This window comes from Amblyomma mixtum, chromosome 2 (assembly GCF_055824585.1).
Source record: "Amblyomma mixtum isolate Tamu chromosome 2, ASM5582458v1, whole genome shotgun sequence".
Classification (NCBI taxonomy): domain Eukaryota; kingdom Metazoa; phylum Arthropoda; class Arachnida; order Ixodida; family Ixodidae; genus Amblyomma; species Amblyomma mixtum.
Window position 1 is genome coordinate 269,194,406 of NC_143013.1, and position 8,846 is coordinate 269,203,251.

Genomic DNA, 8,846 nt, shown 5'->3' on the forward strand with positions numbered 1-8,846 from the left:
TATATATATATATATATATATATATATATATATATATATATATATATAGACACGAGATGACGTCACAAGAGAGGAGTACAATCCAGAAAACCGAAACAAGAACTGAAGCAAGCACGGAAAACACATAAACCACAATACAACAAATTTTATTTTCGCCACGCATCCGACGTAGTCTCTGGTGCACACTCAGGCCTGAAGATAGCTGCAGAGCTTCGGAAAGCGAAGGGCTCCTTGGCGCCAACAGCAGTGCCGCCTGCTGTTTCATTCGATCTGCCACCGCTGATGCTGCTTTAAACGGATTTTACCTACCCATAAAAACTACCAAATATATATATCAGTTCATGCGTTATGAAAAATATTTCCTCTCTGATTTGACAAAAAACTGAATAGTCTCTGAAACCATCGTGCCACCCGCCGACGTTAGGCAGCAGTGAGGTTTCAGACAATGAAGCTATATGAGTTTGTACTGCAACTGCCACGTTTGCTGGTGATGTGCTCTCCAGCACCTCACGAACGCCCCGACACATATCGCTCGGGGAAATAGGCTAATTTTGAACGGAAGAGAAAGAAAGAAGGCGGGTTATGCACAACTATCAAGCTGCACCTATCATCATCAGCGGCATACGCATCAGCGAGCGAAGCTGAAGAAGAGAGAGCATCTGCGTGACGGCGTATTATTCTTGCTAAAGGCTTTCGTCTGTGCCACCACGGCCAACATGGAAGAGGACGGCATTCCTGCGCCTGTAGAATCTGGAGCAGCTGGTGAGTGGTCCTTGCGCCTTGAAGCGCCCCTCGTCCGCTTCTACTCTTCCCTGCCTGTATTCCCCGTTCACGATCCCTGCCTTTTCGTTAAGCAAATTTCCGCACCCGGATAAAGGGAAGACCTTTGGCCCTCTTCCTACGTCGTCTCCTCCCAGCCTCCCGTTCATTAAGCGCACGTACCCAGATTGATTCAAGATCCACTGTCGAAAATACGCAAACACCAGCACGGCCTGCGCCTCTCCACTCGGGTAACCAAGAGAGGTGAGATCAGATCGCGCAGTCTCGTCCTGATTATACAGTCTTCTGAACCATATATATCACACGGAGAAATCACGCCGCACGACAGTACTCTGGTTAAGGTATTATATTCCTTCATAAACCTAACGCTAACTGTACAACCTGAAAATGCAAAGGACACTAACCACAACTCCACCGAAATTTTTGCTCTTAATAAAAATGGGCTGTATGGCTCTGTCTGCAATTATTTATGCAATTGTATGGCAACGAAAGACGAATTTATTGCTCAGCAAAATTCATATAAAATTAGACCTTTTTGTCCGCGTTATTTGATTCATAGGGGTAGCAGCAAGGGCAAGAATGACCCCGTGATCACTGTTATTCTTGGAAGTCAATGGCGGTGTATACAATAGCCTATATCCTCAGAGATCTGCTCAAAAAAGTGGGGTCATGACGTCACTGCAGTCTGAACGCGAAAACAGTCACTTCTCGCAATTAATATATTTTATTTTTTAATACTTTCCTTAAAGTTTATACAAGGTCCGTTTTCGCAGAAACTAGCCTCTATTATTTGAAGGCGGTCACCTATAAATTGACAGAGGCCAAATTCAATTTTTTCTAGTTGTCCACTCTGTCCAAAAGGAAGGGTTAAATGCTCCTTAGTAGCAGAGTAAACGTCCCGCATGCTAAAACTAATCTCGCTTTGAAACGTGTAGCCGTCGGAAATCCGCCCTTTTTTTATACCGAGCATATATAGGCGCCCCCATTGGAAGGCCATGGTCGGCATTCTGAGATATGAAATGACTGGAAACAGTACCTTGTAAGTTCCAAGACCGAAGGGATGGCTTCTTTGCAAGTGTATCCTTGCGTGTACATTTAGTGTTGAAGGGAAGAAGCAGTATCGTGCGCTTCTCAATAAAAACAAGATTTTAAGGAACTCACTTACACAACCCACACTCATACCCCTTTTATTACTCCGCAGAGAGGCCGATTTTGTGTTCTTAAATTTTAGAACTGTTGGCTCGCCAACTTCGCGCGCACCTCTACACAGGAAATACATTACACCCAGCGTCAGCAGTGAAAAACTACCGATTTCGACGTTTGCTTCGGAGCCTGACGAGTTTACAGTAATTTTTATACCAATGTGTACGAATACTTCCGCAGAATTACTCGTCGGAATGGTGCCTCAAACTGCGGGACTGATTGGTCAAATGCTATTTTACACGCAATCCCGTATAGGGGAGTCGAGAACCTGTAAGGGTGTGGATTTCGGTTAAGCCATCTCGCTACACCTGCACTTCGCGCTCTGCCCCAAGCGATAAAAACGCGGCCTAAGAGAAAGTGTGATCTCAGCTAATTTACCGATGCCTTAAATGCCTTAAAGAAAGCGCTAGTCGACAGAAACACAGAAGTAGGTCTGGTTCATAGGGCTTTAACGTCCCAAAGCGACTGAGACTATGAAGGACGCCGTTGTGAAGGGCTCCGGAAATTTTGACCTGCTGGGGTTTTTTAACGTGCACTGAAATCGCACTGTACACAGGGCCTCTAGAATTCCGTTTCTATCGAAATTAGACCACCGCGGCCGGGATCGTCTTTCGGGCCAGCGGCCGAGCGCCATAACCACTGAGCTACCGCGGCTGGTTGCAGAAGTATGAGTAGTCACATAAAAGCCGAACTCGTTCCGAGGATTATATACTACAATAATTCTGAATTATCTCCCGAAGCACAAATGATGCAGGGTCCGTCTCAAAATGCGAGGTAAGTTTTCTGTGGCCCTGTAGTCAAAACAATGTTTTTCGCACTCGCCTGTCGTCACGACATAACAGGCTTTGTTGCAACAAAAAGCTACTGCTGAATACCACAGAAGTCATTGTCAAACAACAAAAAATTACTTTCTTTAGAGAGAGCCCCCGCGATGGCTCAGCGGTTATGGTGCTCGGCTGCTGACCCGAAAGACGCGGGTTCGATCCCGGCCGCGGCGGTTGAATTTCTTTGGAGGAGAAATTCTAGAGGCCCGTGTACTGTGCGATGTCAGTGCACGTTAAAGAACCCCAGGTGGTCGAAATTTCCGGAGCCGTCCACTACGGCGTCTCTCATAGCCTTAGTCGCTTTGGGACGTTAAACCTCATACACCAACCAACCAACCACCTTCTTTAGAGAGAAGTTTCTATCGTTATGACAAATTAATGTAGTAACATAAAAAAAAATTCTGTTGGGATGACAGAAATTTTTCGCAGAAGCTCCCGCTATATTCTAGCATTTCCCGTTATTCGTCATGGGTTGAAACAACTCCACGTCCCCTTTATCGCTCCGTCTTAGCGTTGCCACTTAAATAAGGGAATACCGCCGAGACAGAAGGCATCCAGGTGAGATTTCAGTCAAAAATTACGAAGAGCGAATGTGGTGCGTGCGTCGCTTCAGCAAATTACGAAGGGCGAGGCATACCAGGACTGAACACATTCGGTTGCATGCAGAATCGTTCAGATATTCCAATCGTGCACGTAGACTGGCCAGCTCGAAACTGCTGCAAATATATAAAAACCATCAATATACTGAATTGGAGCAATTGCAAATTATTGATTCATTACTCCGAAAGTTCGGCTTTCCTTCAGTTTTCGTTATGAGCGGCCGGAATTCAGAACAAACACGCGGTTTAAATACGCAACGCCTGGTGAACAATGATAACGTGGCTGCCTTCGCTTTTCTGCAATGGTGTAACTGAGCAATTGCTCACTCCGTTTTGTGGGTTGGTTGCGCTTTACATTAAGCAGCTACACGACCACACAGGTGCGCCAGAAGTAAAGCTTGGCACGTGATCATTCCTTGCCAGGTGCTCTAGCGACGCAAGTGCACGAACGTAGCGAGGGTCCAGGGGACCCAATCTGCAGCTATGAAGCTTGTCTTAGCGCCGGCCCTAGTGAAGCAGCGCTGCTTCAATCTGCGTTCGTGAAGGGCTCTTTAAGGGTTTCATGCAAGCACTTATCGCTGGCGCGCATCATGCCGGTAGACGTTGGTCTTTGGCATGGTCTTTGGTGGCCTCCGCCATTTTCTGCTTCGTCAAGAATGTGACCCCTTTCAGAGTGCCTACTCGCGCGGCCACCGCGGTCCGCGCTTCGGTTGACTTTCGACGGCATCCTTCTCCGATTGAAAATTATATAAGCTTGAGGGCGTTCGCTATCTTTTCTCACCGCTGGTATTGTGTTTTACCCATTTTAACCGCCTAACGAAACATAGTTTCTTGGCCATTTAGTGCCTATGCTGCCATCTAACGGCAAACAAAACTAATGCATTACACAAGCCCTACTCGCCTTATTAAACCGGACCGTGTGAACGCACGGAAAGCTGGGCCTGTCATAAGCGAGAAACGGCAGTCACCTTACGACGAGCCTGAAGTCCGCTAGGGTGGCTAGGGGTTACCATCGCGACGAAAAGGCCATGGCTTAATTATTCGGTGGTTTAAGGATCATCGAAAAGTGAAGCGCGAATTACGCTTCTATCCTTACGTGAATCCTTGCATGAAGCATTAAAAGTGGTCTTGAAGAACAGTCTTCAGATGAAGTAGAAGCACAGCTGTAGCGAGATATCGAAGAAACAGCGAAGATCTGACTAATGAATGGCAGACCTACAAAAAAAAGGGGGCTGGAGACACAGGCGGGCGCTATCTTTTCCCAATGTTTCTACAAAGTCTAGAGGTGTGAACCGACTAACCCAAACCAGAATTTCTGCTCTAGAGAGAAGCACTATCTATGAATCTAGCAAAGCTCTAACGAAAACCTGAAATGTTTTACGCGACTTTCCATTACCCGCCGAAGTTGGCCCCCTGCTGGCGGTTTCGGCGGACGTCGACCCTGCGGAAGTACAGCGTCTCTCGAGACAGGGTCCCTTCCAGCACGACGAACACGAAGCCCCACTGGAGGTCGTGGTGACGAATGCCGACACGGGCGAGGTCGTCAAACAGACCGTGCATCCGGGTGTGCAGGTCCCTGCGACCTTTGCTGCTCCGGCTTTAGGTACAGTAATAAAAGTCCATCTGCCCTTTACTTGTGTTAGGTTCGGTTAACTCCTGGTGTGATGTTGACGCCGTTGAAACGTAATCGTTGTAGTTCTCTGCGCGAACAGTGACCAGAGAGGTCCCCTTACAAAAATTTTCTATAGACCTGTCTATAGACTTCCTATAGACCCTATTGCCCCCCTGTAGATATTTCCTTTTTGTTTATTCATAGTCTATAGACTGTCTATAGAAAAGAGACTACTAAAGTGTATGGCCATAAATCTAAAGACTGTCTATAGGATTTGTATTGCCTATAGACTAGACTATAGAATCTGTCTGTGAGAATCTATAGACTTTATAGACAGAAGTCTATGGACAGTTTATAGACTGTGTAAAGAAATTTTTGTAAGGGATCGCTGCGTGTTACATTCAGTGACGAATTTTCGGGGACTGAAATTTCTTTGTCCCAGAATATTCAGTGTCCTTATGTCACTTTTATAGGAGGGGCAGTTCGTAACCAGGAGTCGAAGCGCCTTTTGCTCGCCATTCCTTGGTTTACATAATAAACGTAAATAATGATAAACTGTAGCATTCAATATTTTAGCGCCTTTGGGCGCAAAAACTGACTTCATCCGCATTCTGTGATCGACGTCCACGCAGCGGTGAATACCGAAGGCTCGCCAGAGCCTTCCCCGTCAGAGGCGGCTTCGTCACCGTCGCCCCCCATAGACGACTCTCCAGTGTCCAGCCTGTGTCAAGATGTGTCCCCGTCACCTCCTCCACCTGTATCAGTGGCTGGAAAAGAACGCGACGCCCTAAGCGCGACCACATCTCCTGCGGCGTCTGGGGCTTCTTTGTCGGCGGCATCTGGCAGCTCAGGACCCAAGAAGCCCGCGGTGAAGCTCCAGCCGCAAGTCATCGAGGCCGGCGATGGTGTCCCCGAACACGTCGTGATCGATGCGCCTGAACCAAAGGGCCACAAGATCGGAGCTAAGCAGAGGTTTGGATGCAATGCTTAAGCTTAAAGTGCAACTGCATCACTTTTTGAGAATTTCGTTGTACTGAAGGATTCAAATCTATATAGGCTGTAGATGAAGCAAGCCAAGTGTTTTTGCACTAGCATTTAAAATAATGACGTTCTCGACGATTGAATTTTACGCTTATCCTCAAAGCAACCGAGGAGTGCGGAGAAGTTCAATTTGACGTCACAGAAAGTATGATGTCAAATTACCGCTGCCGCCAGCCACACCATGCAGTGCCTCGTTGGATGCTGGCAAACAATGCTCGGCGGGCTTTGCCTTCTGTGGAGCTGGTTTTTTTTTTTCCTTCAAAGCAGGCGTTTATGGGTTGCAAGTGTTCCGATACCTTCGATGACGTCATCATGCCCCCCTACTTGGAGTTGTGCGCTGCGGAGAAGCTTGAAGGCCGTCACGATTTTAATCGGCGATTATGCCATCATTTAAAATACTAGCCCAAAAGAACTCCGCTTACACATAGCCGCTACTTATAGAATGCTCGTTACCATGCTCGTTGCCACTAAAGACACCTACGCAGTCTTCTTACCTTGTTATTTTTAATAGACTTCGGCATTGTGTATGTTGTGCCTTCATTCTGTGAGGTTATTTATCTCTTGTGTTAAAAAAAAACTGGGACCCATGACAGAGGTAGTAAAGAAAAATCCTGGTCCCCTTACCTCCATAGTAAACAGCACAGAGCAACGGCGCATGAAGCCGAAGCTAACGCTAGAGGTCGCTGCCAGAGTCCTTTGGCAATGGCGGTATCTTCAAGCTTTGGGAATGAAAAGGTTCCTAGTCAACAATGACGTACAAGTAGTCACCCGAAAGACTCAGTACATTGCCCGCGGCACCGCTAGCGGTCACAACTGCAATGGGATGTTCCGTTGTAACTGATAGTGTGCAATGCAAAGCCTTGACAGTGTCTTATTCACACCCGCGCAGGAAGCGCCGTCGTCCGAACAGCCATCCTAAGCCAACGGTAACCGACGTCCTGGTCGTCCTGTGTGGTTTCGTCATCACGCTTGCCGTGCTCGCTGGACTGGCTGCCTCTACGCGCCACTTGTTCAAGCAGAAGAGTGAGATCTCTGTCCCTATTTATTTATAGTCCCGGCCATATTACAGTTCGTTCAGAAGCGCAACCATACAGGTCGGGGTAACAAGTATTGTGAAGTCGCTTCCGACATTAAGGCGGACTTGCAGATGACCTCGTGGAGTCTAGCGCAGGAACACTAATGTTATGCTTGATCACGTCAGCTCCTCATTTTTGCGCCATAAACGCACCTCCAAATTACCATGAAACATGGAACCGATCGCGTCTAGATAATGATTTCGTGCTTTCTTACCTCGTACTACATGTTTGTATAACACGAGTTATACAAACATGCATAACATTTCCGCACAGCGGTTGCTCCCTTTTACGACGCCGTAGTGGAATCATGCTACCTCCTTTCACGAAACTCCGCTTCTAAGGGCTTTTCCCCGCAGGGAATCCTGGCTTTATTTTTTATAAATAAACTCGTAGCAAACTGCTAGTCAAGAAGGATATTAGTCTATATTCCCATGATTTTTGCTCACCTGATGCTCAGCAAATAATAACCCCAAGGTATTTTAGCGTGGGTTGCGCGCCTGGCTGTCCAAATCAGACCGCCAAATACTTGTAGGTGTAAAAAGTGAAACCTGCAGCCATCGAGTGCAAGCCACCAGTGCTAAGAAGGCAGCCCCGCGAGAACACCCATGGCAACTTCTTTCAAAGTTGTTCCTCTCACCGGTGCCCTGCTATGGCTCAATAAAATTGCATCGCAGTTATTTAAAGGGGCCCATTTCTTTGCGCAGTTTTTCCTCTTTCTCTCGTTTTCTTTCAACAGCTACTCTATAGCGCTTATCTGGATGGTTAGAGTGCCCAGCACACTTTCAGTCGTACAATAAGCGGCTAGAAATCTAAAGTATATATGACAGAAGCCAACAGCCACAGAAACCAAGGGGCACAGGGGATTTTTTTTAACTAATTTATTTATTTTGTGGTGTTGATCAATTTAGAATAATACTGAATATGTCTTCGCTTAAAGCTAATTGATTAGAAAAGCAGAAGAAAAAACAACCACATGCCGCCGGTGGGATCCGAACCCACGACCTCCGAATTGCGTCCGGTGCTCTACCTCTGAGCTACGGCGACGGCTGTCAAACCTTCTGCTTTCGGGGGTATTTATGTTTAGCAGTAACCTAACCTTGAGAGTGTTCATCAGCGCCACCAACGTTCATAAGCGGCGGACGTAGAACGTCCTGAGTTACCGCAGGTGTGACGTAGAACGTCATCGAACGGAGAGGGTGGAAGCTGTGTGAGAACCCTCTTATGCTTCCTATGGCATCAAGGCTGCCAGAATCGAGGCCCTCGCTAAGCAATTAAGCAAACAAGGGAAGGGGAATGAGTTATGTTATATATGAGTTATTTATTTATTTATTTAAAATACCTTACAGGCCCCATAGGGGCATTGTGTAAGGGGGGTTACAGAGTAAGCAGCAAAACATGAAACAGGAACAACTGTAGTAATGAAAGGCCACAAAGGTACACTTAAGGAAATAACATGAGTAAAACTTAACGTAAGGCATTAATACTAGAAAGTAAAAAAAAGAAAAAAAGAAAAACGCAAAAAACACAAAAAATGACCATATCAGGGAGTACAATTCGTGAAGTGATATTCAGGGAAAAAGACGCAAAAAAGCAATAATATATACAAGGCATACAAGTGAACACACGACGCAGCATAAAATAGCAATTCACAAGAGCGAGGTAGCAATGAAAAAAGAAAATCACAAGAAGTTCAAAGCAGATTGCCAAGTGT

General features: G+C 46.4%; 1 non-coding gene across 1 annotated transcript; it reads right to left on the reverse strand.

Annotated features, from left to right (window-relative positions):
• Window positions 1–8,109: 8,109 nt before the first annotated feature.
• TRNAC-GCA (transfer RNA cysteine (anticodon GCA)) lies at window positions 8,110–8,179 on the reverse strand. Its single transcript has one exon. It is a non-coding gene; the product is annotated as a tRNA-Cys (tRNA).
• Window positions 8,180–8,846: the final 667 nt, after the last annotated feature.